At 43.7% G+C, this 18,351-nt stretch overlaps 1 long non-coding RNA gene across 2 annotated transcripts in view; it reads left to right on the top strand.

Annotated features, from left to right (window-relative positions):
- The window catches only part of LOC307181391, a 1,281,417-nt gene that overhangs the window by 312,707 nt on the left and 950,359 nt on the right, over positions 1–18,351 (top strand). The window contains exon 1 of one of the 2 annotated variants that reach the window (XR_013826640.1): positions 1,897–1,944. The exons of the other annotated variant lie outside the window; for it this stretch is intronic. This is a non-coding gene — a long non-coding RNA (uncharacterized lncRNA). Of the gene's footprint in view, positions 1–1,896; positions 1,945–18,351 lie in introns of those variants that run through there. 2 annotated transcript variants of the gene reach the window in all.

Here is an 18,351-nt window from a genome sequence, read left to right as displayed (position 1 = left end):
GTACATTCTTAGGCGTTTAATATGCGGTGTTGAGTCCATTTCGTTGAGCAAGGAGTAGCTCTTGTCTATTCCATATTTGGCTTAAGGCACTTTATCTGTGCTCATTTCAATCTCTGGTTTCATGCAGCACCCCAACTCACCTTTCCCCTTAAGCAAGCATAAGTTGGTTTTCTAAATTTGTGACCCTGTTCTGTTTTGGAATTCAGTTCCTGTGTAGCCAAGTTTACATTCCGTGTATTAGTGATATCTTATGATGTTTCTTTTTCTGTGTGACTTATTTCAGTTAGAATCATCGTACCTGAATCCACTCATTACGCTGCTACGGGCCTGATGACATAGATTTCATTGCTGAGTGATACTGCATTGTACGTAAGTACCACAAGTTCTTTATCCATTTTTCACTTTCTGTGATATTGAACTTGTATGGTAAACGAGGTTCTTGTAAACAGAGGCTTCCCAAACTTTGGGGTGGCTGTGTGTTTTGATTTTAATTTCCCTAAGCTATAGGACCATAAGTGGAAGTGCCCTAGGCTCTGTTGCTTTGTTTTTTAGATGTTTCAGGAAACACCATACACTTCTCCCAAGTGGTTCTTGGCAATTTACATCCCGCCCATCAGCATAACAAGGCTCCCAGTTCTCCATGGCCTGTCCTGCCTTTCTGGATTTTACACTTTTTTCAGATGGCCCGTTTGACCGGGGGGAAGTGAGACTTCATTGTAGTGCAGATTTCCTTTGCAAGCTTGCTTGGTTGGCCAAAAAGGGCGTATGCGTTTTTTCCTGAATATATTCAGGAAAAAACGCATACGCCCTTTTTGGCCAAGTGCATCATTGTGGATGTTCTGCCTCTTTTCCTATGCTTTCAATGCAATTCCAGTCTACCTCCTGAAATCGGTTTCCTGCAATTCTGCCCCGCTTTCAAGTCCTCTTGGCAGCCTTACTTCAGTATACTTTTCGACGATAGCTGTCATTTATAACTCTGCAGGTTTGTGAATTACAGTGCCCCTGAGCTCCTTTCTTCAACTCCCTTTCTTGTGAGCTGGCCACATCACCGCAGGATGGCTTCAGGCCCTAATCTGGTTCCGGCATGGCACGCTGAGCCTTTGGTTATTTCCTTTTCCTGGTGGGAAATGAGAGTTAAATTTGCCCGTCCAGACACCTCCAGCTAGTCTCTCATTGGTTCTCCCTATTCCTGTTCATCTTCCACAGAAATTGCAAACTGGGCGAAACAGGAGGTTAAAGGGGCTGACTCTCTAAGTGGGGAGAGTGTTAATAAAGCGTCTGGAATGTTGCCCCCAAGTATCAGTGGAGGAAAACTGAGACATATTTGAACACATCTCCCGTTCACATGGTTGATCATACTCTGGGTTCCACATGCATGTTTTAGCTGAAGGAAGAATACCTTAAACCTGGAGAGTTGAGACCCGTGGAATGGGTACCATGCAATATGACTTCAAAGGGTCTTCATTTGCTCACCGAACCTCTCCAATCCTATCACTGCTGCGTTTATGCCCCTGTACACATGCTTGATTCTCTTTCGGAGACATAGCAATCCATAGGTTTTAAGATACTTACTAGTCAGGTACATTCTTAGGCGTTTAATATGCGGTGTTGAGTCCATTTCGTTGAGCAAGGAGTAGCTCTTGTCTATTCCATATTTGGCTTAAGGAACTTTATCTGTGCTCATTTCAATCTCTGGTTTTATGCAGCACCCCAACTCACCTTTCCCCTTAAGCAAGCATAAGTTGGTTTTCTAAATTTGAGACCCTGTTCTGTTTTGGAATTCAGTTCCTGTGTAGCCAAGTTTACATTCCGTGTATTACTGATATCTTATGATGTTTCTTTTTCTGTGTGACTTATTTCAGTTAGAATCATCATACCTGAATCCACTCATTGTGCTGCTAAGGGCCTGATGACATAGATTTCATTGCTGATTGATATTGCTTTGTAAGTAAATACCACAACTTCTTTATCCATTTTTCACTTTCTGCGATGTTGAACTTGTACTGTAAACGAGGTTCTTGTAAATAGAGGCGTCCCAAACTTTTGGGTGGCTGTGTCTTTTTGATTTTAATTTCCCTAAGCTATAGGACCATAGGTGGAAGTGCCCTAGGCTCTGTTGCTTTGTTTTTTAGATGTTTCAGGAAACACCATACACTTCTCCCGAGTGTCTGTTGGCAATTTACATCCCGCCCATCAGCATAACAAGGCTCCCAGTTCTCCATGGCCTGTCCTGCCTTTCTGGATTTTACACTTTTTTCAGATGGCCCTTTTGACCGGGGGGAAGTGAGACTTCATTGTAGTGCAGATTTCCTTTGCAAGCTTGCTTGGTTGGCCAAAAAGGGCGTATGCGTTTTTTCCTGAATATATTCAGGAAAAACCTCATACGCCCTTTTTGGCCAAGTGCATCATTGTGGACGTTCTGCCTCTTTTCCTATGCTTTCAATGCAATTCCAGTCTACCTCCTGAAATCGGTTTCCTGAAATTCTGCCCCGCTTTCAAGTCCTCTTGGCAACCTTACTTCAGTATATTTTTGGACGATAGCTGTCATTTATAACTCTGCAGGTTTGTGAATTACAGTGCCCCTGAGCTCCTTTCTTCAACTCGCTTTCTTGTGAGCTGGCCGCAACACCACAGGATGGCTTCAGGCCCTAATCTGGTTCCGGCACGGCATGGTGAGCCTTTCGTTAATTCCTCTTCCTGGTGGGAAATGAGAGTTAAATTTGCCCGTCCAGACACCTCCAGCTAGTCTCTCATTGGTTCTCCCTATTCCTGTTCATCTTTCACAGAAATTGCAAACTGGGCCAAACAGGAGGTTAAAGGGACTGACTCTCCAAGTCGGGAGAGTGTTAGTAAAGCGTCTGGAATGTTGCCCCCGAGTACCAGGGTACGAAAACTGAGACATATTTGAACATGTCTCCCGATCACATGGTTGATCATACTCTAGGTTCCACATGCATGTTTTAGCTGAAGGAAGAATACCTTAAACCTGGGTAGGTGAAACCCGTGTAATGGGTACCATGCAATATGACTTCAAAGGGTCTTCATTTGCTCACCGAACCTCTCCAATCCTATCACTGCTGCGTTTATGCCCCTGTACACATGCTTGATTCCCTTTCAGAGACATAGCAATCCATAGGTTTTAAGATACTTACTAGTCAGGTACATTCTTAGGCGTTTAATATGCGGTGTTGAGTCCATTTCGTTGAGCAAGGAGTAGCTCTTGTCTATTCCATATTTGGCTTAAGGAACTTTATCTGTGCTCATTTCAATCTCTGGTTTTATGCAGCACCCCAACTCACCTTTCCCCTTAAGCAAGCATAAGTTGGTTTTCTAAATTTGAGACCCTGTTCTGTTTTGGAATTCAGTTCCTGTGTAGCCAAGTTTACATTCCGTGTATTAGTGATATCTTATGATGTTTCTTTTTCTGTGTGACTTATTTTAGTTAGAATCATCATACCTGAATCCACTCATTGTGCTGCTAAGGGCCTGATGACATAGATTTCATTGCTGAGTGATACTGAATTGTACGTAAGTACCACATGTTCTTTATCCATTTTTCACTTTCTGTTATATTGAACTTGTACGGTAAACGAGGTTCTTGTAAACAGAGGTGTCCCAAACTTTGGGGTGGCTGTGTCTTTTTGATTTTAATTTCCCTAAGCTATAGGACCATAAGTGGAAGTGCCCTAGGCTCTGTTGCTTTGTTTTTTAGATGTTTCAGGAAACACCATACACTTCTCCCGAGTGTCTGTTGGCATTTTACATCCCGCCCATCAGCATAACAAGGCTCCCAGTTCTCCATGGCCTGTCCTGCCCTTCTGGATTTTACACTTTTTTCAGATGGCCCTTTTGACCGGGGGGAAGTGAGACTTCATTGTAGTGCAGATTTCCTTTGCAAGCTTGCTTGGTTGGCCAAAAAGGGCGTATGCGTTTTTTCCTGAATATATTCAGGAAAAAACGCATACGCCCTTTTTGGCCAAGTGCATCATTGTGGACGCTCTGCCTCTTTTCCTATGCTTTCAATGCAATTCCAGTCTACCTCCTGAAATCGGTTTCCTGCAATTCTGCCCCGCTTTCAAGTCCTCTTGGCAGCCTTCCTTCAGTCTATTTTTGGACGATAGCTGTCATTTATAACTCTAGAGGTTTGTGAATTACAGTGCCCCTGAGCTCCTTTCTTCAACTCGCTTTCTTGTGAGCTGGCCGCAACACCACAGGATGGCTTCAGGCCCTAATCTGGTTCCGGCACGGCATGGTGAGCCTTTCGTTAATTCCTCTTCCTGGTGGGAAATGAGAGTTAAATTTGCCCGCCCAGACACCTCCAGCTAGTCTCTCATTGGTTCTCCCTATTCCTGTTCATCTTCCGCAGAAATTGCAAACTGGGCCAAACAGGAGGTTAAAGGGACTGACTCTCCAAGTCGGGAGAGTGTTAGTAAAGCATCTGGAATGTTGCCCCCGAGTACCAGGGTACGAAAACTGAGACATATTTGAACACGTCTCCCGATCACATGGTTGATCATACTCTAGGTTCCACATGCATGTTTTAGCTGAAGGAAGAATACCTTAAACCTGGGTAGGTGAAACCCGTGGAATGGATACCATGCAATATGACTTCAAAGGGTCTTCATTTGCTCACCGAACCTCTCCAATCCTATCACTGCTGCGTTTATGCCCCTGTACACATGCTTGATTCCCTTTCGGAGACATAGCAATCCATAGGTTTTAAGATACTTACTAGTCAGGTACATTCTTAGGCGTTTAATATGCGGTGTTGAGTCCATTTCGTTGAGCAAGGAGTAGCTCTTGTCTATTCCATATTTGGCTTAAGGAACTTTATCTGTGCTGATTTCGATCTCTGGTTTTATGCAGCACCCCAACTCACCTTTCCCCTTAAGCAAGCATAAGTTGGTTTTCTAAATTTGAGACCCTGTTCTGTTTTGGAATTCAGTTCCTGTGTAGCCAAGTTTACATTCCGTGTATTAGTGATATCTTATGATGTTTCTTTTTCTGTGTGACTTATTTCAGTTAGAATCATCGTACCTGAATCCACTCATTGTGCTGCTAAGGGCCTGATGACATAGATTTCATTGCTGAGTGATATTGCTTTGTAAGTAAATACCACAACTTCTTTATCCATTTTTCACTTTCTGCGATATTGAACTTATACTGTAAGCGAGGTTCTTGTAAACAGAGCCATTCCAAACACTGGGGTGGCTGTGTCTTTATGATTTTAATTTCCCTAAGCTATAGGACCATAAGTGGAAGTGACCTAGGCTCTGTTGCTTTGTTTTTTAGATGTTTCAGGAAACACCATACACTTCTCCCGAGTGTCTGTTGGCAATTTACATCCCGCCCATCAGCATAACAAGGCTCCCAGTTCTCCATGGCCTGTCCTGCCTTTCTGGATTTTACACTTTTTTCAGATGTCCCTTTTGACCTGGGGGAAGTGAGACTTCATTGTAGTGCAGATTTCCTTTGCAAGTTTGCTTGGTTGGCCAAAAAGGGCGTATGCGTTTTTTCCTGAATATATTCAGGAAAAAACGCATACGCCCTTTTTGGCCAAGTGCATCATTGTGGACGCTCTGCCTCTTTTCCTATGCTTTCAGTGCAATTCCATTCTAACTCCTGAAATCGGTTTCCTGCAATTCTGCCCCGCTTTCAAGTCCTCTTGGCAGCCTTACTTCAGTCTATTTTTGGACGATAGCTGTCATTTATAACTCTGCAGGTTTGTGAATTACAGTGCCCCTGAGCTCCTTTCTTCAACTCGCTTTCTTGTGAGCTGGCCGCAACACCGCAGGATGGCTTCAGGCCCTAATCTGGTTCCGGCACGGCACGCTGAGCCTTTGGTTAATTCCTCTTCCTGCTGGGAAATGAGAGTTAAATTTGCCCGTCCAGACACCTCCAGCTAGTCTCTCATTGGTTCTCCCTATTCCTGTTCATCTTCCGCAGAAATTGCAAACTGGGCCAAACAGGAGGTTAAAGGGACTGACTCTCCAAGTCGGGAGAGTGTTAGTAAAGCGTCTGGAATGTTGCACCCGAGTACCAGCATACGAAAACTGAGACATATTTGAACACGTCTCCCGATCACACGGTTGATCATACCCTGGGTTTCACATGCATGTTTTAGCTGAAGGAAGAATCCCTTAAACCTGGAGAGTTGAGACCCGTGGAATGGGTAAATTGCAATATGACTTCAAAGGGTCTTCATTTGCTCACCGAACCTCTCCAATCCTATCACTGCTGCGTTTATGCCCCTGTACACACGCTTGATTCTCTTTTGGAGACATAGCAATCCATAGGTTTTAAGATACTTACAGTCAGGTACATTCTTAGGCGTTTAATATGGGGTGTTGAGTCCATTTCGTTGAGCAATGAGTAGCTCTTGTCTATTCCATATTTGGCTTAAGGAACTTTATCTGTGCTCATTTCAATCTCTGGTTTTATGCAGCACCCCAACTCACCTTTCCCCTTAAGCAAGCATAAGTTGGTTTTCTAAATTTGAGACCCTGTTCTGTTTTGGAATTCAGTTCCTGTGTAGCCAAGTTTACATTCCGTGTATTAGTGATATCTTATGATGTTTCTTTTTCTGTGTGACTTATTTCAGTTAGAATCATCGTACCTGAATCCACTCATTGTGCTGCTAAGGGCCTGATGACATAGATTTCATTGCTGAGTGATATTGCTTTGTAAGTAAATACCACAACTTCTTTATCCATTTTTCACTTTCTGCGATGTTGAACTTATACTGTAAGCGAGGTTCTTGTAAACAGAGCCATTCCAAACACTGGGGTGGCTGTGTCTTTATGATTTTAATTTCCCTAAGCTATAGGACCATAAGTGGAAGTGACCTAGGCTCTGTTGCTTTGTTTTTTAGATGTTTCAGGAAACACCATACACTTCTCCCGAGTGTCTGTTGGCAATTTACATCCCGCCCATCAGCATAACAAGGCTCCCAGTTCTCCATGGCCTGTCCTGCCTTTCTGGATTTTACACTTTTTTCAGATGTCCCTTTTGACCTGGGGGAAGTGAGACTTCATTGTAGTGCAGATTTCCTTTGCAAGTTTGCTTGGTTGGCCAAAAAGGGCGTATGCGTTTTTTCCTGAATATATTCAGGAAAAAACGCATACGCCCTTTTTGGCCAAGTGCATCATTGTGGACGCTCTGCCTCTTTTCCTATGCTTTCAGTGCAATTCCATTCTAACTCCTGAAATCGGTTTCCTGCAATTCTGCCCCGCTTTCAAGTCCTCTTGGCAGCCTTACTTCAGTCTATTTTTGGACGATAGCTGTCATTTATAACTCTGCAGGTTTGTGAATTACCGTGCCCCTGAGCTCCTTTCTTCAACTCGCTTTCTTGTGAGCTGGCCGCAACACCGCAGGATGGCTTCAGGCCCTAATCTGGTTCCGGCACGGCACGCTGAGCCTTTGGTTAATTCCTCTTCCTGCTGGGAAATGAGAGTTAAATTTGCCCGTCCAGACACCTCCAGCTAGTCTCTCATTGGTTCTCCCTATTCCTGTTCATCTTCCGCAGAAATTGCAAACTGGGCCAAACAGGAGGTTAAAGGCACTGACTCTCCAAGTCGGGAGAGTGTTAGTAAAGCGTCTGGAATGTTGCACCCGAGTACCAGCATACGAAAACTGAGACATATTTGAACACGTCTCCCGATCACACGGTTGATCATACCCTGGGTTTCACATGCATGTTTTAGCTGAAGGAAGAATCCCTTAAACCTGGAGAGTTGAGACCCGTGGAATGGGTAAATTGCAATATGACTTCAAAGGGTCTTCATTTGCTCACCGAACCTCTCCAATCCTATCACTGCTGCGTTTATGCCCCTGTACACATGCTGGATTCTCTTTTGGAGACATAGCAATCCATAGGTTTTAAGATACTTACTAGTCAGGTACATTCTTAGGCTTTTAATATGGGTTGTTGAGTCCATTTCCTTGAGCAAGGAGTAGCTCTTGTCTATTCCATATTTGGCTTAAGGAACTTTATCTGTGCTCATTTCAATCTCTGGTTTTATGCAGCTCCCCAACTCACCTTTCCCCTTAAGCAAGCATAAGTTGGTTTTCTAAATTTGAGACCCTGTTCTGTTCTGTAATTCAATTCCTGTGTAGCCAAGTTTACATTCCGTGTATTAGTGATATCTTATGATGTTTCTTTTTCTGTGTGACTTATTTCAGTTAGAATCATTGTACCTGAATCCACTCATTATGCTGCTAAGGGCCTGATGACATAGATTTCATTGCTGAGTGATACTGCATTGTACGTAAGTACCACAAGTTCTTTATCCATTTTTCACTTTCTGTGATATTGAACTTGTACGGTAAACGAGGTTCTTGTAAACAGAGGCGTCCCAAACTTTGGGGTGGCTGTGTCTTTTTGATTTTCATTTCCCTTAGCTATAGGACCATAAGTGGAAGTGCCCTCGGCTCTGTTGCTTTGTTTTTTAGATGTTTCAGGAAACACCATACACTTCTCCCGAGTGTCTGTTGGCAATTTACATCCCACCCATCAGCATAACAAGGCTCCCAGTTCTCCATGGCCTGTCCTGCCTTTCTGGATTTTACACTTTTTTCAGATGTCCCTTTTGACCTGGGGGAAGTGAGACTTCATTGTAGTGCAGATTTCCTTTGCAAGTTTGCTTGGTTGGCCAAAAAGGGCGTATGCGTTTTTTCCTGAATATATTCAGGAAAAAACGCATACGCCCTTTTTGGCCAAGTGCATCATTGTGGACGCTCTGCCTCTTTTCCTATGCTTTCAGTGCAATTCCATTCTACCTCCTGAAATCGGTCTCCTGCAATTCTGCCCCGCTTTCAAGTCCTCTTGGCAGCCTTACTTCAGTATATTTTTGGACGATAGCTGTCATTTATAACTCTGCAGGTTTGTGAATTACAGTGCCCCTGAGCTCCTTTCTTCAACTCCCTTTCTTGTGACCTGGCCGCAACACCGCAGGATGGCTTAAGGCCCTAATCTGGTTCGGGCACGGCACGCTGAGCCTTTGGTTATTTCCTCTTCCTGGTGGGAAATGAGAGTTAAATTTTCCCGTCCAGACACCTCCAGCTAGCCTCTCATTGGTTCTACCTATTCCTGTTCATCTTCCGCAGAAATTGCATACTGGGCCAAACAGGAGGTTAAAGGGACTGACTCTCCAAGTCGGGAGAGTGTTCGTAAAGCGTCTGGAATGTTGCACCCGAGTACCAGGTTACGAAAACTGAGACATATTTGAACACGTCTCCCGATCACATGGTTGATCATACTCTAGGTTCCACATGCATGTTTTAGCTGAAGGAAGAATACCTTAAACTTGGGTAGTTGAAACCCGTGGAATGGGTACCATGCAATATGACTTCAAAGGGTCTTCATTTGCTCACCGAACCTCTCCAATCCTATCACTGCTGCGTTTATGCCCCTGTACACACGCTTGATTCTCTTTTGGAGACATAGCAATCCATAGGTTTTAAGATACTTACAGTCAGGTACATTCTTAGGCGTTTAATATGGGGTGTTGAGTCCATTTCGTTGAGCAATGAGTAGCTCTTGTCTATTCCATATTTGGCTTAAGGAACTTTATCTGTGCTCATTTCAATCTCTGGTTTTATGCAGCACCCCAACTCACCTTTCCCCTTAAGCAAGCATAAGTTGGTTTTCTAAATTTGAGACCCTGTTCTGTTTTGGAATTCAGTTCCTGTGTAGCCAAGTTTACATTCCGTGTATTAGTGATATCTTATGATGTTTCTTTTTCTGTGTGACTTATTTCAGTTAGAATCATCGTACCTGAATCCACTCATTGTGCTGCTAAGGGCCTGATGACATAGATTTCATTGCTGAGTGATATTGCTTTGTAAGTAAATACCACAACTTCTTTATCCATTTTTCACTTTCTGCGATGTTGAACTTATACTGTAAGCGAGGTTCTTGTAAACAGAGCCATTCCAAACACTGGGGTGGCTGTGTCTGTATGATTTTAATTTCCCTAAGCTATAGGACCATAAGTGGAAGTGACCTAGGCTCTGTTGCTTTGTTTTTTAGATGTTTCAGGAAACACCATACACTTCTCCCGAGTGTCTGTTGGCAATTTACATCCCGCCCATCAGCATAACAAGGCTCCCAGTTCTCCATGGCCTGTCCTGCCTTTCTGGATTTTACACTTTTTTCAGATGTCCCTTTTGACCTGGGGGAAGTGAGACTTCATTGTAGTGCAGATTTCCTTTGCAAGTTTGCTTGGTTGGCCAAAAAGGGCGTATGCGTTTTTTCCTGAATATATTCAGGAAAAAACGCATACGCCCTTTTTGGCCAAGTGCATCATGTGGACGCTCTACCTCTTTTCCTATGCTTTCAGTGCAATTCCATTCTAACTCCTGAAATCGGTTTCCTGCAATTCTGCCCCGCTTTCAAGTCCTCTTGGCAGCCTTACTTCAGTCTATTTTTGGACGATAGCTGTCATTTATAACTCTGCAGGTTTGTGAATTACAGTGCCCCTGAGCTCCTTTCTTCAACTCGCTTTCTTGTGAGGTGGCCGCAACACCGCAGGATGGCTTCAGGCCCTAATCTGGTTCCGGCACGGCACGCTGAGCCTTTGGTTAATTCCTCTTCCTGCTGGGAAATGAGAGTTAAATTTGCCCGTCCAGACACCTCCAGCTAGTCTCTCATTGGTTCTCCCTATTCCTGTTCATCTTCCGCAGAAATTGCAAACTGGGCCAAACAGGAGGTTAAAGGCACTGACTCTCCAAGTCAGGAGAGTGTTAGTAAAGCGTCTGGAATGTTGCACCCGAGTACCAGCATACGAAAACTGAGACATATTTGAACACGTCTCCCGATCACACGGTTGATCATACCCTGGGTTTCACATGCATGTTTTAGCTGAAGGAAGAATCCCTTAAACCTGGAGAGTTGAGACCCGTGGAATGGGTAAATTGCAATATGACTTCAAAGGGTCTTCATTTGCTCACCGAACCTCTCCAATCCTATCACTGCTGCGTTTATGCCCCTGTACACATGCTTGATTCTCTTTTGGAGACATAGCAATCCATAGGTTTTAAGATACTTACTAGTCAGGTACATTCTTAGGCTTTTAATATGGGTTGTTGAGTCCATTTCCTTGAGCAAGGAGTAGCTCTTGTCTATTCCATATTTGGCTTAAGGAACTTTATCTGTGCTCATTTCAATCTCTGGTTTTATGCAGCTCCCCAACTCACCTTTCCCCTTAAGCAAGCATAAGTTGGTTTTCTAAATTTGAGACCCTGTTCTGTTCTGTAATTCAATTCCTGTGTAGCCAAGTTTACATTCCGTGTATTAGTGATATCTTATGATGTTTCTTTTTCTGTGTGACTTATTTCAGTTAGAATCATTGTACCTGAATCCACTCATTATGCTGCTAAGGGCCTGATGACATAGATTTCATTGCTGAGTGATACTGCATTGTACGTAAGTACCACAAGTTCTTTATCCATTTTTCACTTTCTGTGATATTGAACTTGTACGGTAAACGAGGTTCTTGTAAACAGAGGCGTCCCAAACTTTGGGGTGGCTGTGTCTTTTTGATTTTCATTTCCCTTAGCTATAGGACCATAAGTGGAAGTGCCCTCGGCTCTGTTGCTTTGTTTTTTAGATGTTTCAGGAAACACCATACACTTCTCCCGAGTGTCTGTTGGCAATTTACATCCCACCCATCAGCATAACAAGTCTCCCAGTTCTCCATGGCCTGTCCTGCCTTTCTGGATTTTACACTATTTTCAGATGACCGTTTTGACCGGGGGGAAGTGAGACTTCATTGTAGTGCAGATTTCCTTTGCAAGCTTGCTTGGTTGGCCTAAACGGGCGTATGCGATTTTTCCTGAATATATTCAGGAAAAAACGCATACGCACTTTTTGGCCAAGTGCATCATTGTGGACGTTCTGCCTCTTTTCCTATGCTTTCAATGCAATTCCAGTCTACATCCTGAAATCGGTTTCCTGCAATTCTGCCCCGCTTTCAAGTCCTCTTGGCAGCCTTACTTCAGTCTATTTTTGGACGATAGCTGTCATTTATAATTCTGCAGGTTTGTGAATTACAGTGCCCCTGAGCTCCTTTCTTCAACTTGCTTTCTTGTGAGCTGGCCACAACACCGCAGGATGGCTTCAGGCCCTAATCTGGTTCCGGCACGGCACGCTGAGCCTTTGGTTAATTCCTCTTCCTGGTGGGAAATGAGAGTTAAATTTGCCCGTCCAGACACCTCCAGCTAGTCTCTCATAGGTTCTCCCTATTCCTGTTCATCTTCCGCAGAAATTGCAAACTGGTCCAAACAGGAGGTTAAAGGGACTGACTCTCCAAGTCGGGAGAGTGTTAGTAAAGCGTCTGGAATATTGCACCCGAGTACCCGGGTACGAAAACTGAGACGTATTTGAACACGTCTCCCGATCACATGGTTGATCATACTCTAGGTACCACATGCATGTTTTAGCTGAAGGAAGAATACCTTAAACCTGGGCAGTTGAAACCCGTGGAATGGGTACCATGCAATATGACTTCAAAGGGTCTTCATTTGCTCACCGAACCTCTCCAATCCTATCACTGCTGCGTTTATGCCCCTGTACACATGCTTGATTCTCTTTCAGAGACATAGCAATCCATAGGTTTTAAGATACTTACTAGTCAGGAACATTCTATGGCGTTTAATATGCGGTCTTGTGTCCATTTCGTTGAGCAAGGAGTAACTCTTGTCTATTCCATATTTGGCTTAAGGAACTTTATCTGTGCTCATTTCAATCTCTGGTTTTATGCAGCACCCCAACTCACCTTTCCCCTTAAGCAAGCATAAGTTGGTTTTCTAAATTTGAGACCCTGTTCTGTTCTGTAATTCAGTTCCTGTGTAGCCAAGTTTACATTCCGTGTATTACTGATATCTTATGATGTTTCTTTTTCTGTGTGACTTATTTCAGTTAGAATCATCATACCTGAATCCACTCATTGTGCTGCTACGGGACTGATGACATAGATTTCATTGCTGAGTGATATTGCATTGTACGTAAGTACCACAAGTTCTTTATCCATTTTTCACTTTCTGTGATATTGAACTTGTACGGTAAACGAGGTTCTTGTAAACAGAGGCGTCCCAAACTTTGGGGTGGCTGTGTCTTTTTGATTTTAATTTCCCTTAGCTATAGGACCATAAGTGGAAGTGCCCTCGGCTCTGTTGCTTTGTTTTTTAGATGTTTCAGGAAACACCATACACTTCTCCCGAGTGTCTGTTGGCAATTTACATCCCACCCATCAGCATAACAAGGCTCCCAGTTCTCCATGGCCTGTCCTGCCTTTCTGGATTTTACACTATTTTCAGATGACCGTTTTGACCGGGGGGAAGTGAGACTTCATTGTAGTGCAGATTTCCTTTGCAAGCTTGCTTGGTTGGCCAAAACGGGCGTATGCGATTTTTCCTGAATATATTCAGGAAAAAACGCATACGCCCTTTTTGGCCAAGTGCATCATTGTGGACGTTCTGCCTCTTTTCCTATGCTTTCAATGCAATTCCAGTCTACCTCCTGAAATCGGTTTCCTGAAATTCTGCCCCGCTTTCAAGTCCTCTTGGCAGCCTTCCTTCAGTCTATTTTTGGACGATAGCTGTCATTTATAACTCTGCAGGTTTGTGAATTACAGTGCCCCTGAGCTCCTTTCTTCAACTCGCTTTCTTGTGAGCTGGCCGCAACACCACAGGATGGCTTCAGGCCCTAATCTGGTTCCGGTACGGCATGGTGAGCCTTTCGTTAATTCCTCTTCCTGGTGGGAAATGAGAGTTAAATTTGCCCGTCCAGACACCTCCAGCTAGTCTCTCATTGGTTCTCCCTATTCCTGTTCATCTTCCGCAGAAATTGCAAACTGGGCCAAACAGGAGGTTAAAGGGACTGACTCTCCAAGTGGGGAGAGTGTTAGTAAAGCGTCTGGAATGTTGCCCCCGAGTACCAGGGTACGAAAACTGAGACATATTTGAACACGTCTCCCAATCACATGGTTGATCATACTCTAGGTTCCACATGCATGTTTTAGCTGAAGGAAGAATACCTTAAACCTGGGTAGGTGAAACCCGTGGAATGGATACCATGCAATATGACTTCAAAGGGTCTTCATTTGCTCACCGAACCTCTCCAATCCTATCACTGCTGCGTTTATGCCCCTGTACACATGCTTGATTCCCTTTCGGAGACATAGCAATCCATAGGTTTTAAGATACTTACTAGTCAGGTACATTCTTAGGCGTTTAATATGCGGTGTTGAGTCCATTTCGTTGAGCAAGGAGTAGCTCTTGTCTATTCCATATTTGGCTTAAGGAACTTTATCTGTGCTGATTTCGATCTCTGGTTTTATGCAGCACCCCAACTCACCTTTCCCCTTAAGCAAGCATAAGTTGGTTTTCTAAATTTGAGACCCTGTTCTGTTTTGGAATTCAGTTCCTGTGTAGCCAAGTTTACATTCCGTGTATTACTGATATCTTATGATGTTTCTTTTTCTGTGTGACTTATTTCAGTTAGAATCATCATACCTGAATCCACTCATTGTGCTGCTAAGGGCCTGATGACATAGATTTCATTGCTGAGTGATATTGCTTTGTAAGTAAATACCACAACTTCTTTATCCATTTTTCACTTTCTGCGATGTTGACCTTGTACTGTAAATGAGGTTCTTGTAAACAGAGGCGTCCCAAACTTTGGGGTGGCTGTGTCTTTTTGATTTTAATTTCCCTAAGCTATAGGACCATAAGTGGAAGTGCCCTAGGCTCTGTTGCTTTGTTTTTTAGATGTTTCAGGAAACACCATACACTTCTCCCAAGTGTCTGTTGGCAATTTACATCCCGCCCATCAGCATAACAAGGCTCCCAGTTCTCCATGGCCTGTCCTGCCTTTCTGGATTTTACACTTTTTTCATATGGCCCTTTTGACCGGGGGGAAGTGAGACTTCATTGTAGTGCAGATTTCCTTTGCAAGCTTGCTTGGTTGGCCAAAAAGTGCTTATGCGTTTTTTCCTGAATATATTCAGGAAAAAACGCATACACCCTTTTTGGCCAAGTGCATCATTGTGGACGTGCTGCCTCTTTTCCTATGCTTTCAATGCAATTCCAGTCTACCTCGTGAAATCGGTTTCCTGCAATTCTGCCCCGCTTTGAAGTCCTCTTGGCAGCCTTACTTCAGTATATTTTTGGACGATAGCTGTCATTTATAACTCTAGAGGTTTGTGAATTACAGTGCCCCTGAGCTCCTTTCTTCAACTCGCTTTCTTGTGACCTGGCCGCAATACCGCAGGATGGTTTCAGGCCCTAATCTGCTTCCGGCATGGCACGCTGAGCCTTTGGTTATTTCCTCTTCCTGGTGGGAAATGAGAGTTAAATTTGCCCGTCTGGACACCTCCAGCTTGTCTCTCATTAGTTCTCCCTATTCCTGTTCATCTTCCGCAGAAATTGCAAACTGGGCCAAACAGGAGGTTAAAGGCGCTGACTCTCCAAGTGGGGAGAGTGTTAGTAAAGCGTCTGGAATGTTGCACCCGAGTACCAGGGGAGGAAAACTGAGACATATTTGAACACGTCTCCCGTTCACACGGTTGATCATACTCTGGGTTCCACATGCATGTTTTAGCTGAAGGAAGAATACCTTAAACCTGGAGAGTTGAGACCCGTGTAATGGGTACCATGCAATTTGATTTCAAAGGGTCTTCATTTACTCACCGAACCTCTCCAATCCTCTCACTGCTGCGTTCATGCCCCTGTACACACGCTTGATTCTCTTTTGGAGACATAGCAATCCATAGGTTTTAAGATACTTACAGTCAGGTACATTCTTAGGCGTTTAATATGGGGTGTTGAGTCCATTTCGTTGAGCAAGGAGTAGCTCTTGTCTATTCCATATTTGGCTTAAGGAACTTTATCTGTGCTCATTTCAATCTCTGGTTTTATGCAGCACCCCAACTCACCTTTACCCTTAAGCAAGCATAAGTTGGTTTTCTAAATTTGAGACCCTGTTCTGTTTTGGAATTCAGTTCCTGTGTAGCCAAGTTTACATTCCGTGTATTAGTGATATCTTATGATGTTTCTTTTTCTGTGTGACTTATTTCAGTTAGATTCATCGTACCTGAATCCACTCATTATGCTGCTAAGGGCCTGATGACATAGATTTCATTGCTGAGTGATATTGCTTTGTAAGTAAATACCACAACTTCTTTATCCATTTTTCACTTTCTGCGATGTTGAACTTGTACTGCAAGCGAGGTTCTTGTAAACAGAGCTGTCCCAAACTTTGGGGTGGCTGTGTCTTTATGATTTTAATTTCCCTAAGCTATAGGACCATAAGTGGAAGTGACCTAGGCTCTGTTGCTTTGTTTTTTAGATGTTTCAGGAAACACCATACACTTCTCCCGAGTGTCTGTTGGCAATTTACATCCCGCCCATCAGCATAACAAGGCTCCCAGTTCTCCATGGCCTGTCCTGCCTTTCTGGATTTTACACTTTTTTCAGATGTCCCTTTTGACCGGGGGGAAGTGAGACTTCATTGTAGTGCAGATTTCCTTTGCAAGCTTGCTTGGTTGGCCAAAAAGGGCGTATGCGTTTTTTCCTGAATATATTCAGGAAAAAACGCATACGCCCTTTTTGGCCAAGTGCATCATTGTGGACGCTCTGCCTCTTTTCCTATGCTTTCAGTGCAATTCCATTCTACCTCCTGAAATCGGTTTCCTGCAATTCTGCCCCGCTTTCAAGTCCTCTTGGCAGCCTTACTTCAGTATATTTTTGGACGATAGCTGTCATTTATAACTCTGCAGGTTTGTGAATTACAGTGCCCCTGAGCTCCTTTCTTCAACTCCCTTTCTTGTGACCTGGCCGCAACACCGCAGGATGGCTTAAGGCCCTAATCTGGTTCGGGCACGGCACGCTGAGCCTTTGGTTATTTCCTCTTCCTGGTGGGAAATGAGAGTTAAATTTTCCCGTCCAGACACCTCCAGCTAGCCTCTCATTGGTTCTACCTATTCCTGTTCATCTTCCGCAGAAATTGCATACTGGGCCAAACAGGAGGTTAAAGGGACTGACTCTCCAAGTCGGGAGAGTGTTAGTAAAGCGTCTGGAATGTTGCACCCGAGTACCAGGTTACGAAAACTGAGACATATTTGAACACGTCTCCCGATCACATGGTTGATCATACTCTAGGTTCCACATGCATGTTTTATCTGAAGGAAGAATACCTTAAACTTGGGTAGTTGAAACCCGTGGAATGGGTACCATGCAATATGACTTCAAAGGGTCTTCATTTGCTCACCGAACCTCTCCAATCCTATCACTGCTGCGTTTATGCCCCTGTACACACGGTTGATTCTCTTTTGGAGACATAGCAATCCATAGGTTTTAAGATACTTACAGTCAGGTACATTCTTAGGCGTTTAATATGGGGTGTTGAGTCCATTTCGTTGAGCAATGAGTAGCTCTTGTCTATTCCATATTTGGCTTAAGAAACTTTATCTGTGCTCATTTCAATCTCTGGTTTTATGCAGCACCCCAACTCACCTTTCCCCTTAAGCAAGCATAAGTTGGTTTTCTAAATTTGAGACCCTGTTCTGTTTTGGAATTCAGTTCCTGTGTAGCCAAGTTTACATTCCGTGTATTAGTGATATCTTATGATGTTTCTTTTTCTGTGTGACTTATTTCAGTTAGAATCATCGTACCTGAATCCACTCATTGTGCTGCTAAGGGCCTGATGACATAGATTTCATTGCTGAGTGATACTGCATTGTACGTAAGTACCACAAGTTCTTTATCCATTTTTCACTTTCTGTGATATTGAACTTGTACGGTAAACGAGGTTCTTGTAAACAGAGGCGTCCCAAACTTTGGGGTGGCTGTGTCTTTTTGATTTTAATTTCCCTTAGCTATAGGACCATAAGTGGAAGTGCCCTCGGCTCTGTTGCTTTGTTTTTTAGATGTTTCAGGAAACACCATACACTTCTCCCGAGTGTCTGTTGGCAATTTACATCCCACCCATCAGCATAACAAGGCTCCCAGTTCTCCATGGCCTGTCCTGCCTTTCTGGACTTTACACTTTTTTCAGATGGCCCTTTTGACCGGGGGGAAGTGAGACTTCATTGTAGTGCAGATTTCCTTTGCAAGCTTGCTTGGTTGGCCAAAAAGGGCGTATGCGTTTTTTCCTGAATATATTCAGGAAAAAACGCATACGCCCTTTTTGGCCAAGTGCATCATTGTGGACGTTCTGCCTCTTTTCCTATGCTTTCAATGCAATTCCAGTCTACCTCCTGAAATCGGTTTCCTGCAATTCTGCCCCGCTTTCAAGTCCTCTTGGCAGCCTTACTTCAGTATATTTTTGGACGATAGCTGTCATTTATAACT

This window comes from Stenella coeruleoalba (genome assembly GCF_951394435.1).
Source record: "Stenella coeruleoalba genome assembly, contig: scaffold_63, whole genome shotgun sequence".
NCBI classification, from domain to species: domain Eukaryota; kingdom Metazoa; phylum Chordata; class Mammalia; order Artiodactyla; family Delphinidae; genus Stenella; species Stenella coeruleoalba.
The sequence above is the reverse complement of the archived record's forward strand: the minus strand, read 5'-3'. Positions and strand labels throughout refer to the sequence as shown.